General features: G+C 44.2%; 1 protein-coding gene across 7 annotated transcripts in view; it reads right to left on the bottom strand.

The window, feature by feature from the left end:
• LOC138740842 (fermitin family homolog 3-like) overlaps positions 1–19277 on the bottom strand; it is a 52509-nt gene extending 33232 nt beyond the window's left edge. Inside the window, exons 1-3 of one of the 7 annotated variants that reach the window (XM_069894040.1) lie at positions 19003–19277; positions 10768–10819; positions 10430–10495 (exon numbers count right to left, since the gene is read on the bottom strand). The gene's annotated coding sequence lies outside the window, so the exon portion shown is untranslated. The other 6 variants (XM_069894041.1, XM_069894044.1, XM_069894042.1 and 3 more) reach the window with 6 other exon arrangements.
• Positions 19278–20112: the final 835 nt, after the last annotated feature.

The raw sequence follows: 20112 nt of genomic DNA, 5'->3' as shown, positions 1-20112 counted from the left end.
CCGTTCAGCATTCGAAATGTCTCCAGGAGGTCTCCCCCCACCCTCATCCTTCTGTACTCCATCGAGTACAGTCCAAGAGCCAGCAATCGTTCCTCATAACCTAACCCGATCATTCCAGTAAATCTTCTCTGAACCCTCTCCAATGCCAACACATCTTCTCTCAAATTTGGTGTCCAAAATCAGTCCGCAGTTCTCCACATGAGGTCTCACCGGTGCTTTATAGAGTCTTAAATTACATCCCTGCTCTTAAATGCTATTTCTCTAGAAATGAACAGCAATGTCTTCTTCACCACAAGTCAACCTGGAGGTTAGCCTTTTAGGGTATCCTGCATGAGGTCTCCCAAGTCCCTTTGCACCTCCGAATTTAGAATTTTCTCTCCATCTAATGAGGTGACCGGAATGGTACGTGTAAGGTAAAAACATCATGAGATGGGACTGGAGAAGGAGTCACCCAGTACTAAGGAGTAACAGAATGCAGATGTGACCTTGTACACTCAAGATAAGCTTTGCACTAACAAGAATGATGAGCAGCAGACTAACAGAGAAGGATAGCAACAGTTTATTCATTGGACAATGTATGATAATTTACTAAGTGCGTGTCCTGGGGTATAAAAAAACACCACTTGCTGATATCGTTAGAATGCGCCTTCTCCAACTAACACTGTTAGTTGCTAGTGTTACAATCCGGTAATAAAGAACCTTGATTTCGACTCAGTCTGGTGTCTGACTCACTCATTCATGAACAAAGCAGACCTAACAATTTGGTGACCCCGACGTGATGGGTGAGTGGACACTGGACGACAGTTTCTGTTTTTCTTGACAATCATCTCAGCCGGGTGATAAAAAGGTCCAGAGAAGCCTGTTTTAACAAAATTCTCTCTTTTAAAATCTTTATGATTGTCAGTAAGAACTGGAGATCGGACAAATTAGACGACCATAATTGAAGGTCGTCACCTGCCAGGATTGTAACACGTAAGTGGTTACAGATAAAAGAAAAGTCCTTAAGGTGTTTTAGTGACATTTGATAAGTGCTTCGCCGACAAACTACTAGAGTTTAAAAAGTCTTTATTGTGACGTTGCAAAGTCCAATAGAGAGAGAAGGTGGTCTATGAACAATTGGGGACCTGAGTTTTCTGCCCTAAACTGGTTATTAAGAGGAGAAATCTCCCACGTGAAGGTTGGGCTTTGAAAGAAAACGAAGGTTCAGGCTTATTGGTCTCAATTGTATAAAAAGACTGGCTTATAAATGTCCGGTAGGTATGATAATGTCTGTACACTTGAAAACTTAAGAATTTATTTCCCAAATTCGCCGTGGTGGAATACCACAGCGGACATTAGAGATCTCGAGACGACAAAAAGAGTACTCAGAGATGCCTGCCTGGTGAACAAGGGCGATGACCAAAGACTGCAAAAGCTGTGTCCGGATCAGGTAGGAGATATCAATGAAAAAGTTGACAGAATCTTAAGAGACACCCGGTTTATTCGAAGTATTTTTGATAAGTTAAATGAGGGTATTCCCAGCATCACCAAGGAGATAAAGTTACGTAAATTCATAGATTGGTACAGGGAAACTGGACAAAAATATAGCCCAGAAACTTGGTTTCCTAGTTGTAACCTAACCTTCCGACCTCTTTGGGAAAAAAGAGAGTGGAAGACGAGCAATCAGAGTATACAGGACAGTCTGAGGTCCACCGGAGGACCAGACTTAGAGACTGTTTCACTAATATATTTTTGTCATCCGGCCTGCAAAGAGACATTTTTAAAAGCGATTTTCGTTAACATAGATCCCCTAAACGGACAAGAACCTAAATTAAAAGAGGCATTAGGAAGCGGTCCCGCAGCAATGGCTGCACAGTTGTCTGCTAAGACCTTTGACCAAGTTATTAGGGAAATTAATCAGGAATTAGAGAAGCGAAATGCCAGTAAAGAGGCATTGGAGAAACAAAAGATTCTCCGAAAATGTGTAGATCGTTGGAGGAAGAGGGGTTGGTTACCCGGGAGCACTGAGATGTTCCTGACAGGTGAGGGAAACAAAATTTTAAAACGTAGAGTCTTAGATAAGCTGGAAGAAACAAAATGGGACATAGAAAGGAAAATCTTTAATCGAGAGTCTTCACAAAAAAAAGATGAGAGACAAGAAGATGCAGTACCGCGATGTCCTAGCTATATTCGAAGAATTTGGTCTCCCTGATAACCCACCTATTATGGCCCCTGTAGAAATAGCTTGTAGTCCCCCGCCCTATGCATATGTGGAGTCACAAGGTACCCCTGACACCCCAGACGGGATCCAGGAGTCACGTCCCTTATATCCAGATATTGAAACACTGGGACATGACAGGAACATCGGGAATAGGGACACGTCAGACAAGGTACAGGCCCCTTTACTAAAAATAGAAGGGGGAGTAATAGATCTCGAGACCCCCGCGGGATCCAAGAAAATAGAAACAGACTTAGAGACGCAGAAAAGGAACATGAAAAAGGTTCAGGATAACGTTAAAAACTTAAACAAAGATGTGATTGTGCTGGGGCAGACCAGCAAGGAACAAAAAGAATTAATGGTAGGTGTATTGAAAGAAATGGAAAAGATAACTACAACACTGTAGGCAGAACTCAAAGCTGGAGGAACAGTAATAGGAATAAAGGACGAAAAGTGTAGTACAGATGAGGAAACGAGATACGACCCACCATGGGAGGAAAGTAGCATAAAAGAACTCGGGAGGGAGAAGAGTAGACATGCCCGCCTGGACATAGTTAGGACGAAAGAGAAAGACGTGAAACCACTAGACTATGACCGAAAAAATTATCTTAGAGACGAGCGTGAACGATATACCTCCGACTCTGAGACATCAGAACCTGACGGGGACAGTGACAGTAGTGACGAAGAGGTGTCTGAACAGGGGGGAATAAATAGATGTATTCCAAGAGTAAAAAAGGAACAGAAATCCCCAAAATTGAGACATCAATGCCCATTGCTGATCATGGGGTGGGGAAATCAAAAATATGTACCCTGGTCACGAATGGACTTAAAGAGTCTAATGAAAAAACTTCCTCCATTGAGTAATGGGGCTGGTCCATGGATTTCTTGTTTTGAGCGAGAAACAATTAGCACTCGCAGATGTCAGAACTATCATGATAAAAATGAAGGCAGAAGGGGCCCTGAAGCAAATAGAGAGAATCCTTAGAAGCAGTAAATTGGGGGATGAAATAGAATTTGATCCACTTCGAAATAGATTTTGGGAAGCACTTAGAGAAACATTCCCTTCACCCTATAGTTTGGACGCCTTGGTAACCCTCCAACTAAAAGAAGGGGAGACTGCGCACGAGTACCTCTCTCGAGCAGGGGACTTATGGGAGACAGGGACTGGAGAAAGACCCGACCACAGCCCCCTGGAAAATGCTCATTTTCGTAATGGGACAATAAACGGACTACCTGGTCCGGTTCAAGCAAAATTAAGGGACATTGTGGGATTAGAGACGATGTCAGAGGACTTGTGGAAAAGACACCTGACACATGCACTCAAACGACATCGTCAATCAGAGCAGGCTAAGTCAGAAAGTGCATCCCAGAAGGGAGTGGACAAGACAACCGATAAATTGATGAGAGCCATAGAACAAATAGGGATTAAATTAGCGGCCCAACAGATAGTCCCACAGGCCATGGGGCCAGTGATAAATCCAGGACCCCAAGTAAGGTATGGTTGGGAAAGACCACTAAGTACCATGTATAGAGGAGAACATACCCTATGCTGGCACTGCCAAAATCCTGGACACTACCAGCGGGACTGTCCAGAGGCTGGGAGAGGAAGGGGAAAAGGATTACCCTCTATTAGAGGCTATAGAGGAAGAGGAGGAAATTTAAGAGGACAAGCAAGGGGTAGGGGTGGACACATTGATCGGCCCCAGAAAATTGGGGGATGGCAGAGTGATCAACAAGTCCAGGCACCCCAGTGTGATGACGATATTAGGGAAGGTGCTGAATTTGATTATTGACAGGGCCCTGGAGAATCAAAAATCACGCCTCCCTGGGAGCCTCCGAAAATTTGGGGGACGGTAAATGGAGAAAAAGAATTTATGATTGACACAGGGGCAGCAGTTACGACCGTGATTAAACAGCCCCCAGGAAGCACATATTTGGGCAAAACATTATCTACAATAGGATTCTCTGGGATAAGGGAAACACGGCGGCTGACAGGGCAGCCAAACAGGTTACTGGTCATCATGAACCTATACAGGGGATGATTTTGAGGTCCCATAGCAAGAAAGAGGAATTGGAGAATAGGGAAAATTGTAGCAAGTTGAGTGACCACACAGAAAAGGAGGGAGAGGGACCCCCACTGAATATTGAGCACCTGATAGAAATACAGGAAAAAGCTAGCCCAAGTGAGAAAGAGGAATGGATGAAACGCGGTGCTACGCGACAGGAGATCATCTATGACAATCGGACAGTACATGTCTGGCGCTCCCCAATAGGTACGATAGTTGCCCCCTGCCAATTACTTTCGCTATTATTTGAAGAAGCACATGGGCCGACTCACATTAGCGCCACCAAAACTTATAATACGCTTAAACAACATTGGTGGAATCCCCACTTACGTGAGCACATTGACAACTTTAGAGCTGAATGTACTATCTGCAATGGGCATAACCAAAGGATCACCTTACCCCACCCGCTTTTACGATTTCCAGTACCGACAGCCCCATGGAAAGAGATCTATATTGACTATACAGATATGGGTACTGACCTTAAGACAAAGGAAGGATACCGATATCTCTTAGTGGCGGTGGATAGGTTCTCACGGTGGGTGGAGGCTGTCCCAATGAAGAGGGAGGATGCGGATAGTGTAATAGGCTGGCTGACGCGAGAGTTAATACCCCGCTACGGAGTCCCCAGCAGGATATGCTCTGATAATGGGTCTCACTTTAAGAATGAGCTGATTCGACAGGTTGAAGAATACTTAGGGATCAAACACCGTTTCGGCAGGCCTGAGAGCCAGGGGCTAGTAGAAAGGGCAAACAGGACGATAAAATCCAAATTAGGTAAGGTTTTGGGTGGGACCAGGTTGAATTGGGTCGAGGCATTGCCATTAGTACTGATGTCTATGCGACAAGAGAAGGCCAAAGATACCTTCCTGTCACCGCACGAGATTCTAACGGGTCGACCCATGCCCGGTCCAAAGACTGATCCAGCCTGGGTAAAGTTGTGGGAAGAAAGGGAAGTGGAATTGGACCATTATATGCAGATGCTGGGTAATATGGTTGCTTTAGTCTCACAACAGGTGGCGAATGCAAATAAGGAGAACCCGGACACTGAAGGAGTTCCAGTGAAGGAGGGAGACCTGGTGTATATCCGTAAACCAGGGAAAGTACATTGGACTGAAATTAGATGGACTGGACCATACACTGTTACCGCCGTGACAGATAGGTCGGTAAGAATTGACAAACCAGGGGATAATAATTGGCATCATTTTGCCTTTTGCTCCAAGGCAAAACAACAAGTAGCGAGTATTGGAAAATATGATGAGACTCATGTGGACAATGCCGAGGGCCCTATGGGCATTCCTGTTGATGGGTTGCCAAACAAGCCAACAGAGTAGTTCGGATCCATGCGGGGCCAAAGTTATTCTGAAGATAGATAAAGACAAGGATAGCACCTTCCAGTTCGATCTATGCTGCACTTCTATCTCTAATAACACAGGGCCAGATGGGTCACTCACTAAGGGGCTGACAAAACTTAAGGCATTGGCGAAGGAATTAAAAGCCCAATCTGGAGTCTCTAACCCTGTTTTGTCCTGGTTACATGGAGTGTTTGGGAAATGGGGCACAATGTTGGGACAACTTTTCCTAGGATTGTTCATTTCTGTATCCATTTTTATCACTTGTGGCTGTTGTTGTATTCCATGCAGTCGAACGTTGGTCATGAGGACCATTGAGAGAGCCTTTGCCAACCGCGATGAGCTGCCTCCAAAATATCAAGCTCTACAAGCTACGGAGCGGGACTTTCTCACGTCACAGGAGGCGTCAAAAATTGCTGAGATCGATCCGGAGTCTGATGGAGAATGTGATGAGGAGGAGGGATTATAAAATAGATTGTAGCACAAATGTTAACTTGGGTACTTACTAATGTTTGGGGGGTTAGCTAGTTATTTGCTTGGGGGCAAATAGGGATGAAACTTGTAAACGGGCAATGGGATCGGGGAAACGGATGGGGGGTATACGCTAAAGAGGGTTGAGGGGAGCCCTCGCCCACCAGCCGAACAACCCCTTGAACAGAACCCGTATAGAGCTTGGCAATAGTAGGCGAACTAATGTAACGTGGTGGTAGCGTAGTCAGGGCAAGATTGTCCTCTAAAGAGGACAAAGGAGGGATTGTAAGGTAAAAACATCATGAGATGGGACCGGAGAAGGAGTCACCCAGTACTAAGGAGTAACAGTGTGACCTTGTACACTCAAGATAAGCTTTGCACTAACAAGAATGATGAGCAGCAGACTAACAGAGAAGGGTAGCAACAGTTTATTCATTGGACAATGTCATGGTATGATAATTTACTAAGTACGTATCCTGAGGTATAAAAAAACACCACTTGCTGATAACGGCAGAATGCGCCTTCTCCAACTAACACTGTTAGTTGCAAGTGTTACAATCCGGTAATAAAGAACAAAGAACCTTGATTTCGACTTAGTCTGGTGTCTGACTCACTCATTCATGAACAAAGCAGACCTAACATACGTGACACCCCAAGAGCAGCCTAACCAAATGTTTTCCATGTCGGAGAAGCCTCACAGGTGATTGCCTCCTGCTCCTTGTTCTTGCGTTTCTCAGTGACAAGGTCTCACTAAAACTAGGGCATTCCTGTTCTGCGGTCAGGTCTTGGAGGTGGGGGGAGGGAAAGGCTGCTCCACTCCAAGCCAGGTTGGTTGAATGGCTCTGTGAAGGTGGTCCCATACAGGTCATGGGATCCACGGGTGCTGGAACCAAGGGAGGGGGAGGGGTGTCTGGATGGTTAGATGGAGTTGTGATGTGGTCAAGGTTCAGTGTAACACCAAAAGCCCTGGGAACCTTCTACAGAGGTGCAGTGGAAAGTGCACTGATTGGCTGCATCACGGTCTGGTACGGGAACACCAATACCCCTAAGCATAAAGCCCTCCATGTTTTCTTGGACATAGCCCAGGACACCACGGGTAAAACCCTCCCCACCATCATGAACATCGACAGGGAACGCTGCCGTCGGAGAGCAGCAGCGATCATCAAGGATCCGCATAACCCAGCACATGCTCTGTTCTCGCTGCTGCCATTAGGAAAGAGGTATCGGTGCCACAAGACTCGCACCACCAGGTTCAGGAATAGTCCTACCCCTCCACCATCAGACTCTTCAACGACAAACTCAATCAGGGACTCATTTAAGGACTTGCACTTAATTGATTTTCTTTGTTCTCTCTGTATTACACAGTCAGTTTGTTTACATTCACTATCTATTTACAGTTCTTTATTTGTTTATGGGTGTATGTTGAGCGCAGTTTTTTTTGCATGACCAGTAAGTGGTAACTCTGCCTTGCCCGCAGGAGGAAGAATCTCAGAGTTGAATGGAATGTCATGACTGTACTCTGACAACAAATCTGAAATCTGAAAAGCAGTCCACAAGCTGGGTGGGAACGGCGAGAGCCCCCATCTTCAGGGGGAAGGGGGAAAAGACAAGTCATTCAGGGGACCCTTGGCAACAAAGCGAGAGTTCCCAGAATAATTGTCAATTTAATCAAACTGACAGGCCACAATATCCTGTTGTGGCGCATGAGGAACCAAGATAGCAGCTGGACTGCCCATAGAATGGTTGAGTTTCTGTAACTATTTGTGTCTCTGCTCAGTGGACTTTTTTTTGGCAAGTGCGACAGTTGAAATTTTGGACTGTCCACAGCGAGCAGTTTCTGGAAATAGAAACGGGCCAACATGACCCTTCTATCGAGTCCAATCCGCTCCCATGCCTGCCAAGTCTCTTGGTTTCAAAACAGCCCTGGGACTCTCTCTGCGGCTCTCCCCGCTTTGCGACCGTGGTCACGTGACCTCCCATGGCCACCTCCTATCATGTTTGCTATCCCTGTCACCAGGATGTCCTGTTGAAACTACTTCCTTGCTGATTATAAAGTCCCCATGATAACCAATTTTAATAAAAGTGGGGGCGATTTTCTGTGCTCTAACAAGGACACAGAAAAAAACATTGTGCCTGGACTTTACACTGTTATGGACCCAGAGGACCCCAAAACCTAGCAGCAATAGAAATCCACCAAGACAAATGGTTACTTAAATAAAAGTTATTTTTAAATTTTCTTCAAACATAGAAACAGGATCAAACTTTAACTTATTACTATTAACTTAACCCCCTTCTAATTCTAACCACATGTGTATGTAATGTGTATAAGTTCAGGAAAATTCTTTGGTTCACAGTCCAATCTCACTCCTCCAAGTTTACCAGTATCAAGCAATTCTTATACTGGGCACAGAATTTGACATTTCTGAATTTTCACCAATCTTCTGGTGCTTAAAGGTAATTGGTTACCACTCAGGAAAGTTCTCGTTGGTTTCTGAGAGAGATTCATTGCTCGTTGGACACACACACAAACTGATTCCCTCCGATCAGCCACTTCAGTGTCTTCTCGAAGAAACTTGGGTTTTCCAGGTCATCACAGAGTTCCTCTTGTTTCCCTTAATTCAGGTGAAATATTCTAGCCAGCCATTTCCTCTTGTATGGACCACGTGTGCACATTTCCTCTTGTATGAAAACCCTTGTTTTCAACAGGCTGAACTTAGAACTCGCAACCCATCTGCCAAAATTGGGTCTTCAACAAGCCTGCCAGCTGGCCATGCTACAGTCACAAAAAGGCTCTGCAGAACTCCAACTGAATTCTCTCTCTCTCTCTCTCTCTCTCTCTCTCTCTTAGAGAAAGCCAGTCTGGTCTTTTCTCTCTCTGTGCTTACAAATCCACATGACCTTCTTGCAGGGCTCCAGACCCAGTCTCTGAAAGATCTTATCAGGCCTCTGCCTGATCTGTGATCAACTTTCTGCTCCATTTGCACCTAGTTTTGAAGTTCCTTCCAAAACAGTCCCATTGTCTTTTTCAAAGCCACGGGCGCTTGCATGACTGGCTTCAGCCAAGCTCTTGCATTTTTAAATGGGATGTGAAGGATTACTCTGTTTGTGGTAACCTACACTCAATCTATCGCTTTTAAAAACATATTTATATATAATGTGAGTATCGAGAAATGTTTCTGGGAGACAAATTGGGAAAGGTTTGTTAGAGTAGGTCACAATCAAACACTTTTAAACAGATCTTATTTGAAATACTGGAGATGTAGTGGCTTCTCGTACCTTTTTGCAAGAGCTTTGAAGAGTGCTCAAGAGACGTCACTAATGGATTATTGTTTATCAAGGCAACAGATGAAAGAGCATGTTGGAGCCGCTGATGTCTGGAAGGAGTGCTAGCTGTTGTAAGGGGGTCATGTAGTTTTGCAAGCAGAGAAAGTAAAACAGGCTCAGAGAGTGTGTGTGTGTGTGTGTGTGTGTGTGTGTGTGTGTGTGTGTGTGTGTGTGTGTGTGTGTGAGAGAGAGAGAGAGAAGCAGAGATCACTTGACAGTGTTACAGCCAACAGAAGTTGCTGGAACTGAAACAGGACAAGATGGCAAGCATTGGGAAGATGGCCTGGTCAAAGCCCTCGTGGTTCATGCAAGAGGAGAGGACTGGCTGTCTTATGTTTCACTTGGAATAAGTGAAACAGAAAGGAACTCTGTAGTGACCTGAAAGAAAGAGGTTATCATCTGGAGAACCCTGAGGGGGCAAGTTTCGTCAGCAAGACACTGAAGTGGCTGATTAAAAAGGAACAACAAATCTCTCTCTACAAAACCTACAAGAACCTTCCTGAGCGGTAACCATCTACCTTTTGAGCACCAAAGCCTGGTGAACTTTATAAATGTTAAATTATGTGCACAGGATAAGAATTTCCTGCAACCAGTGAACTTGGAGGAATGAGAAGTGAGATTGGACTGTGAACCAAAGAACTTTTCTGAACTTACACACCCATTACACACATGTGCACTTGGAATTAGAAGGGGGTTAAGTTAAGTTAATAATAATGTTAAAGTGTGATTCTATTTTCATGTTTAAAGATAATTAAAAGCAACTTTTGTTTAATTAGCCATTGTCTTGGTGAATTTCTATTGCTGCTGGGTTTTGGGGTCCTCTGGGCTCGTAACAATAATATAACCCATCACAGTGCGAGCTTCTTTTAAATTGTATATATATATATCACATGTATTCCATGAAAAGGAAAACAAAATCCCCCTCTCATACCTCCCACCCACTAATCATAATATAAAAGAAACAGGAGAATGTCAATAAAAATTATTAATTCAATACATATAATAACAAAGTTAAGGGTTACCAGCGGGATGGGCCTTCAAGGGTCTCTAATACCTTCAACCGATATGTTGTAAATATGGGCTCCGTACTTTCAAGAAAAAAAAGATATTTATTACGTAAATTATATTATTTTTTCAAGTGGAATGCACAAACGCAATCCCGCACCTCCCCCATCCTCAAGTCCGTATCTGATTTCCAAGTAATGGCTGTGCATTTCCTAGAAACAGCTAAAGCTAATTGTCAAAATTCAATTTGATAATTTAATCCTAACCACTTTAATATTATCCAACAAAAAGAACATCGGACCTGTGGGAGTATTCTCTCCAAAAATTGTTTAACTTATAACTGGAAAGGCGTTACCTTAAAACACTCCCAAGTTGAGTGAAAAAAGGAACCAATTTCCTGGTCACATCTAAAACATAAATCAGACAATGTTAAATTCAACTTATTTAATTTTTAAGGAGAGAAATATAATTGATATAAACAATTATATTGAACTAATCTTTATCTAACATTAATAATTTTCATCATACTTTCTTCACATAATTATTTCCAATAATTTTCTTAAGTGTAAATTGGATGATTCTCTTCTTAAATTGCACATTGATCCAAGAAGAAAGCTCTCTGATACACTGTGCCAGAAAGAGGCCCCATGGCTTGCTAAATACCTCTCAATCATAGAACATTCAGCACTGTACTGGCCATTCAGCCCACAATGCTGTGCTGACCCAATATAACCAAGACTATCAGTAAATTGGAGGAACAACACTTGGTTTTCTGCCTGGGCGTTCTCTGACCAGTCGGCATCAACATCAATTTCTCTGGTTTCTGCTAGCCCACTCTCCATTCTCCCTCTCTACCCCATCCCTCAGTCTTCTTTCCTCCAGCTCTCCATTCCCTTCCCTCTCCATTCAAAAAGCCATCCCCCCTCCGCTGCTTTCCGCAGTGCCTTCCCTCCCTTATCCACCTGTTAAATCCTGCCTGTGGGACCGCGTTTCTCCCCCTGCCCCTCCCCACCTCCCACCATTTTGTTTGGGCTCAAGCCCGAAACGTTGGTTCCATATTGTTAAAGGTTATATTAGTATGGTTATGAATAAATATGTCTTTAAAAGAGATAGATGGTGGGGGTTCAGTGTAGGTCACTACAAACTGACAGTAATACTTCAGAAAAGACATCTCATTTAAAATGCAAGAGCTTTGCTGAAGATGAACGCTGAGGCTCCGGTGACTTTGCAGAGACAATGGAACTGCAATTGGAACTGCAATTGGAACAGAGTCCAGGCTCAAGTACTGATAAGATCTTTCAAGGTGTGCATTTGGAGCCTTGGGAGAGGTGATTTGGTTTTTACAAGCAGAGAGGCTGCAAAATGACAACCCCATTTTGAAGATGGGTTGTGAGTTCGGAGTTCAGCCTGTTTAAAAATCCTTGTGGTCCTTAGAAGAGGAAATGTCTGGCTATAGAGAAATAAGGGAAACAAGGAGAACTCTGTGGTGACCTAGAAAAGAGGTTATCATTTGGAAAACTCACGAGGGAGCAAGTTTCTTCAGCAAGACACTGATTGGAGGAAATCAGTTTGTGTGTGTGTCCAACGAGTCACAAGTATCTTCCTGAAACCAACGAGAACTTTCCTGAGCGGTCACCATTTAATTTTAAGCACCAGAGCCTGATGAAGATTCAGAAACATTAAATTCTGTGCACAGTATAAGAATTGCCTGATACCACTTGGTAGAGTGAGAAGTGAATGATTGGACTGTGAAACAAAGAACTTTCCTGAACATAAACACATTACGTACACATGCGCTTAGAATTAGAAGGGGGTTAAGTCAAGTTAATAGTAATAAGTTAAAGTTTGATCTTGTTTAAATAAAATTTAAAGCAACTTTTGTTTAAGTAGCCATTGTCTTGGTGAATTTCTATTGCTGCTGGGCTTTGGGGTCATCTGGGCTCATAACAGTAGATTTATCTTTGCCGCATGAAGGACACTGTTTGACCTGCTGAGTTTCACCAGCTTTTTGTGTTTATACTCACTTTTGCTTCCAATTCTGCCTTGGAGGCAATTTTTGTTGTTGGTACCTCTTTGTCTGCCTTTACAGGACAAAGAAAGGAAAGCCTTTTTGTGTGTATTGTTGTGTACATGATTCTTAAATGTTTTAAAATTTAGACAGACAGCATTTCGGCCCACGAGTCCACACCGCCCAATTTACATCCCATTAACCTCTACGTTTTGAATGGTGGGGGGGGGGGGAAACTGGAGCCCCTCGAGGGGAAACCCCGTGCAGACACGGGGAGAAGGTACAAACTCCTTGCAGACAGCGCGGGATTTCAACCCCATGCCCTGATCGCTGGCACCATAAAGGCTGATCGCCATGCCAACTGCATTTCCCTGGCTCTGTGCCAGTTCGGCCGCTGATTGCATTCAAAGCTCTGACTGGCTGCTGGATATTAAAGGATTAGGGATATGGAGGTAAAAGAGGAGAATGAGGTGGAGGGGCCATCATTATCTTTGGAATGCTCTTCTCCTAGAGTCTTTGACTCGTTTTGAAACAGGTAGGCAGGTAAAATGCCAAGGAGGTGAAAGGTCACAGATGGAATGTAGACTTCAGATCTGTTTAAATCTTATTGACAGACAGTCTCCATTCCTTTCTCCAACTCAGGTGCCTCTCGCGGAATAGGTTTCAGCCGAGAGGACTATTTCTCATGGAATTCTCGCTGGGACATTTCTCATTATGTCGGCTGCTGTTCACCAGGATGAATAGAATGCCCTTTTTACCTTTCTGTCTGAAGGATTGGTTTTGTTGGTGTAATAATTAACCGCAGATTACCTCCTGACTCACATAACTTATGCACTCCAACCAGAAACCTTTGGTGAGGTAAACATAGCAGCAGCGCGTCTTCAGCACAACCTTATCCCCCTCATTTAAATTTTACAAAATTATGAAAAAAAATGCTTAAAGCTCAAAGGGAGTAGTTTTAAACTAAATGGAAAGACTGATAATCAGAAGGCAATGATTGAAGATAAATTTTTTAAAACTTTTAAAAATCTAATGCACCAATCAGGGCCCAAAACGTTGGTAACATATCCAGTGGCATCACTAGGATTGGTGTCACCCCACCATCCCCCTCCCCCATGGACCTCCCTCTGTAACAGACAACTCAGAATCCTTAGTAATGTTTTTTGCACTAATGTTACCTATATTTCCTGTGGGTCACTGAAAATAATGGCAATAGAAGTGAGATAAACAACTGGCCAAATTAAAATTACAACAGTGTATGATTTCATTCTCAAAAAAGGTTATTGATTGAGGTCCACAAATACGAATTCCCACAATATTGTAGCTAAAATACCAGAAAATTTGACAAAAGCAGCGACTGTAAAAACCCCGGCAGCAATGAAAACAACAGCGCTTGCTTGTTTTCGCGGGCAGACGGAACTACGCGGTTTGAAGCATCGTTGTCGTTGGGTAATGACAACAACTCTGAAGGTTCAAAAAGCAAATGAGCATCGAGTTTTAGCCAATATGGAAGCTGGGCTTACAAAATATGTTTTTGTTGTTATAACTAACGACAGCGATATTTTATATTAAAAAATAATAAATTTTTACTGAAACACTGCACAAACATTTTATAGAGAGTCATTTTGGTGTCGCCACCCCCCCCCAATGGTGTCACCTGGGGTGGTCCGCACCCCCCTCGTGATGCCATTGTATATATCTTTATATATACAAGTTCCTCCAGCATTTCTGTGGCATGTTTAGACACACAGCGGCCTTCGTGCCCACACGCCCATGCCGCCAAAATACCCCAATCAACCTACAACCGTACAATTTTGAAGGATGGGAGGAAACCGGAGCACCTGGAGGAAACCTAGACAGATACGGGGAAGAACGTACAACCTCCTTGCAGGCAGCACTGGATTCGAACCCGGGTCACTGGTGCTGTTAAGAGTGTTGCGCCAACCCAGCCAATCTCAACCTTTTTTTTTGGCTGTGGCCTCCTCAGGGCTCTGCTCAAAGTTTACGGGCTCCCTTTCCTGTGAAGCAGTCAAGCTTAGTTGGTTTCTTCTGTACTGCTCCCCCCCTCCCCCCAAATATGCTGTGGCCCGGAATTCAAGAAATCGGCAAAAAAAATTGCAGAAAATAAATAGGTTAAAAATGCAGATGTTTAAAATTGTTAGTTCACCAGTCATGCACCGTATGACCTCAGGCAACTGGAAAATTCACTTATCCGGCACCTACTAATCCCCATAGATGCCGGATATCTACTGCATTTGAGAAAGGAACAGTCACAGAGAATGGGCCAAATGTTCACTGCGACTTGCCTCAGATTCTAGATGTTCAAAGCTTCCCACCCCACTAAAAAATGCGACGCTTGTTGGCCTAACTGAGAGTGTTTGATTGCTTCTGCCTGCTGCCTACACTTCCTGTATTGCAAAGTAACCCAATTTATAAGTTGAGGAAGAAAGTTTGCTGGGGTTCAGCGCCATACACAAATGTGCAGGGGAAACTCAACAGGTCACGTTCCTATGGAAGCTGCGTGAATTTCTCTAGCACTTTAAAGGTATAGTGGAGCGTAAATACGAGAATATTCCATAACCCCCCCTCCTCTTCCTCAGTTTCTACACAAATTAGCTGAATGCAATATATTACATACATTAGCTGAATGCAATACATTGGAAGGAGCGTCAGATCCCCATGTGAGCCATTATTCCCATACAAAACACATGAAAGTGGCCACGTCTGGCAACAACTAGCTCATCGAATGTCTTTCATTGGCTGTAGGACATTGAATCCCAATTCACACGGTTGGCACGGGGCAGGGGGATTGAAGGCCTTTACAGCGCCAGCGATCGAGACCGGGCGGGGGGTGGGGGCAGTGCTATTTTTTGTTAGGCCGGAGCCTCCCCGTGAGGTTCCTGGAACGGCGCATCTGAGATGTTGGAGTGGCGCTCCAGTGAGCTCCGGCACCACTGCACCCCCTGGGACTGGGGTTTGAATCCCGCGCTGTTTGTACATGGGCTTTCCCTGGGGGTGGGGAGGCTGCGGTTTCCTCCCACAGTTCAAAAATGAACCGGGGGGAGTGGGGGAGTGGGTAGCAGATCAATTGGGTGTAATTTGGCAGCGTGGGCTCAAGGGCCAAAAGTGCCTGTTACTGTGCTGTAGGTCTAGATTTTAAAAAAAAATTTTAAATGGGCAACAAAGACAAAAATTGGTAGCAAGTTACAAAAGTAGATCCAAAGACGGGCTGGGTGACACTAGAGCACGATAATCTGGCACTCGATCCAAATGCCATCCAACTTCAAGATAACTCATCTTGTTTTGACCATCACAATAGACCCCGAGTGATTGTCCATTAATGTAAATGTTCCAACCTTTACAATTGAAATTGGGGATCCCATAACAAGTCTCAAGGTTCCTTTTATTGATTGTCACATAAAATGCAACATACTTGATATATTTTAACTTTTTCCTGCTGTAAGGCTGACAGAGAGTCTTCATGAGCATTGCCCCCCGCCTTACATTACAAAAGGAAGAGCAGCAAAAGGGAGTCCCTTCAGAGTCACTGAGACTCCGTGGATTCGCCTCCAAGGCTCCCATCTGCTAAAAAAAGCAATTACAGTGAAACCTCCAGTCACCTCACAACAGATTTATCATTAATGCGCAAGGCCCGTCCCCTACTAAAAAATTAAAGGAGTGAAGTATGGAGCACCACTCCTTCGGTGATGAGCTCCCTTGTTTGGCATCCATGGAGTTCTTGGATCTCAACCATGCTGTCGGTTAAAGGGATCAGGGTCACAAGGGACCACAGTTGGACTACACCCACCCATTCTTCCTTGCACACTCCCCCACATTATAGCTTGAGATCTGTTCTCTTTGGAGAGAAGGACAAGGAGACACGAGTGACAGAGTATATAGATAAGTTTTTGGGAGATAAATTGGGAAAGGTTTGTTAGAGTAGGTCACATGCAAACACTTTAAAACAGTTCTGATTTACTGTATATGTGTGAAAAAGAAAAAGTGTATATCATGGCTAATGTGATTTATGGTGTGAAAAATAAAAATTAAAAAAAAAACAGTTCTGATTTGAAATACTGGAGTCTGAGTGGCTTCTCACACCTTTTTGCAAGAGCTTTGAAGAGTGCTCAAGAGACTTCACTAATGGGTTGTTGTTTACCAAAAGCAACAGATGAAAGAGCAGGCTGGAGCTGCTACTGTATGGAAGGAGAATTTGCTGTTGTAAGAAGGTAATGTGGTTTTGTAAGCAGAGAGAGTAAAACAGGCTTTCTCTCAGAGAGAGAGAGAGAGAGGGACAGAGATCACTTGACAGTGTTACAGCCAGCAGAAGTTGCTGGTTCTGAAACAGGACGAGCTGATAAGCTTTTGGAAGATGGCCTGGTTGAAGTCCTTGTGGTTCATGGAAGAGGAGAGGACTGGCTGTCTCATGTTTCACTTGGAATAAGGGAAACAAAAAGGAACTCTGGGATGACCTGAAAGAAAGAGATTTATCACCTGGAGAACCCTGAAGGGGCATGTTTCATCAGCAAGACACTGACGTGACTACTAGGAGTACATCAGTTGTGGATGTCCTGGAACAACACATCACTCTCTGAAAACTGACAAGAACCTTCCTGAGCGGTAACGATTGACCTTTCAAGCACCAAAGCCCGGTGAACTTTATAAATGTTAAATCTGTGCCCAGTATAAGAATTGCCTGACACTGGTTAACTTGGAGGAGCGAGTTTGGACTGTGAACCAAAGAACTTTTCTGAACTTACACACACATTACATACACATGCGCTTAAAATTAGAAGGGGGTAAAGTAAGTTAATAGTGATAAGTTAAAGTTTGATTCTATTCACATGTTTAAAGATAATTAAAAGCAACTTTTGTTTAAGTAACCATTTGTCATGGTGAATATCTATTGCTGCTGGGTTTTGGGGTCCTCTGGACTCGTAACAGTATACAAGATATTAAGAGGAATAGCAAGACTGGACGGCCGATGCCTCCTTCCCAGGGCCCCACTGCTCCATACAAGAGGGCATGGCTTTAAGGTAATGGGTGAGATATTAGAGGAAGGTGTTTTATTTTACCCAGAGAATGGTTGGAGCGTGGAATGCATGATCCGGGTCAGTGGTGGAGGCAGTGGTGAATTTGGTACTTTGGGATGACTGGATAAGCTTATGGAGGGTGATGTGGGAGGCAGGGTCTAGAGGTCAGCACAACATTGTGGATCAAAGAGCCTGTACTGTTCTATGTTAAGGGAGGGAAGTTTAGAGGACACATCTGGGGTAAGTTTTATTTTAAAACCCAGAGAGTTGTGGGTGCCTGGTGGAACATTACGGGCATTTAAGAGACAGGCACGTAGATGTGAGCAAAATAGAGGGTTATGAGATGGGAATGGTTTAGTCTAATTTTGGTACAGGTTGGCACAACATCGAGGGTCGAAGGACCTGTGGCATTCTAATATAGCTGTTAAACAGTCCAAGGAGTAGCAGTTATAGAAAAATGCACCCTCTTTATCAAATAAACTCAAGTGGAAAAATAATTGAAACAGAAGACCTTCTGCTTTCTCCTGGGATCCTCAGTGAGCAGACAGCCATTCACTGGCGTTGGGATGCCAGTGATGTCTGTTCGCCTGGATTTCCCGCAACTCCTTAGAATGCTCTCCTTCAAGGACTGTAGAAACATCCTCTGACTGTAAAGGCACACCTCCTGACCTGCTGTTACAAGACTGCCAGCTCGATAACAGACTACCAATCAAGCATACACCAAACCCAATTTGGAGAGCCATCTTCCAAGACAGATGGGCACAGCAATTCAATCAACCCCCCCACCCCCAACCCTAGGCAATTAAAGCATGGAATAATCTTCTCCCAACCGTCCCAGTTACATTCAAGGCAGTTCTTCTTCAGAAATCTCCTCCCAGTTTAAATCCCATGCAGAATATTTTGGTTCGAGAACCATCCAACAATTACAGTACGGGAAATCCACTCCTAAACAGGCTGAAGTTTACACCACAAAAGAACAGGAGGAGGAGGCCATAGAAACAAATTCATTCCTCCATCAAGTGCAAATAAGAATTTTTTAAAGCAACTTGCTCGAAAAATACACCCAGCGTAGCAGAAGTTAAACGTTTTGAAGGGGAGAACCGGGGGGGGGGGGGTGATGAAGGGGAGATTTCATGGAATAATTGGACCACAGCACAGCTATTTTCCCTGCACCCAGCCCACAGCCCTCCATCCCCTCCCATCCAGGTACCTGACCCAACTCTTCTTCAATGTCCAACCACTCCAGCCGCTGTCTGCGTGAACCAGTTCCCTCTAAACTCTTCCCCTTAACCCGTTGGGTTGGTATCTCAGCCCAAGAACACGAGGGAAAGGGGGGGGGGGGTGTTTATGGATTAACGGAGGGCGAAGGCGATTGAGAATCGAAATGCACCCTTAACAGGAAAAAAACCGGCAAGGTGAGAAAGTACAGACCTTATGGGCCGAATAGTACCCAGCTCTACAAGATGTCCCACGCAACTGCTGTAGATTATATCGTCTTCCCAGTTATAATTGTTCGTAGCAGCTAAAAATATCTATATATTGTCCTCACCAGTGCACAGAGAAGCAAACAGTCCTTTCCCCACTTGTCCGACGGTGAAATGCAGTAAAGTTTGTTCGCAAGTTGATATGAAAATGTTCTCTCTCTCTTGTGTTCCGGGCTCGTTGGGCTGCGGGGCGTCTCCGAGCTATTTCCGTTGACTAAGAGTATCGTGTCACACTTCTGCTGTTGAACTGGATGCACACATTCTAAAAGTCCCGGCGTGACTCCCTCGCCCAACGTGTTCGGTGGGCAGAGCTTGTCTCATTGCTTCGCCTTCCTGGGGACGGTGTTGATGCCCCACCCTCCGGGCAGATGCATGGACTTGGACTCGTCACTCTGCATTGACAATGCAGAAGCAAATGTGCTGTCTCTGAAAAAGTTTGACTTGGGTGCAGTTCCTGTCTGCAGAATGTTGCCTGTCAAAGCCACTGACTCTCAAGTCAAATTTCTGCTTTTGGGAAAAAAACTCGGGTGTAAGTTGGGACTTGTAAAAAGGAATCGCCTCGTCTGGGCATGCAGTGAGGGGTTATTAAGAATTTAGAAGCAGTGGCATGCACGTTCTGGTCTACTATCTAAATGTTAAATTTGGATGTAACAGGCCACTTCGGCCCACGCGTCTGTGCCGCCCAATTTACACCCCGTTAACCGGCATCCCCGGTACGTTTCGAACGGTGGGAGGAAACCAGAACCCCTCCCCCGGGGAAAGCCCGCGCAGACACGGGGAGAAGGGGCAAACCCCGGTCCCGATCGCTGGTGCTGTAAAGGTGTTGCGTGGACCGCTACTCCAACCGTGCCTGTGCACAAAACGCCTTTCCTCAGCTTTGTCACCGTAGATTGTGTTAATGTTTCAGTGTCTTTTCTTCCACAACACGTGTGTTTAATTGACAACAGACTTTAGTAACAATAACTTATTTCCAGAAAGAGAACCGTTCAAAATCTAATCACAACTTTTCGTATTCTTTCTGTACATTTCCATCACTGTACATGGTTACATTATTTTCTCAGAATTTATGGTCTTGAACATGTCACAAAATTCATTGTTTTGCATCAATATCACAGTGCAAACATTTATATCAATCACGATAAATAAATTTAAAATAAGTTCAAGAAAAAGACAAA

This window comes from Narcine bancroftii, chromosome 8, assembly GCF_036971445.1.
Source record: "Narcine bancroftii isolate sNarBan1 chromosome 8, sNarBan1.hap1, whole genome shotgun sequence".
Classification (NCBI taxonomy): domain Eukaryota; kingdom Metazoa; phylum Chordata; class Chondrichthyes; order Torpediniformes; family Narcinidae; genus Narcine; species Narcine bancroftii.
Note: the sequence above shows the minus strand (reverse complement) of the source record. Positions and strands in the feature narration are given on the sequence as shown.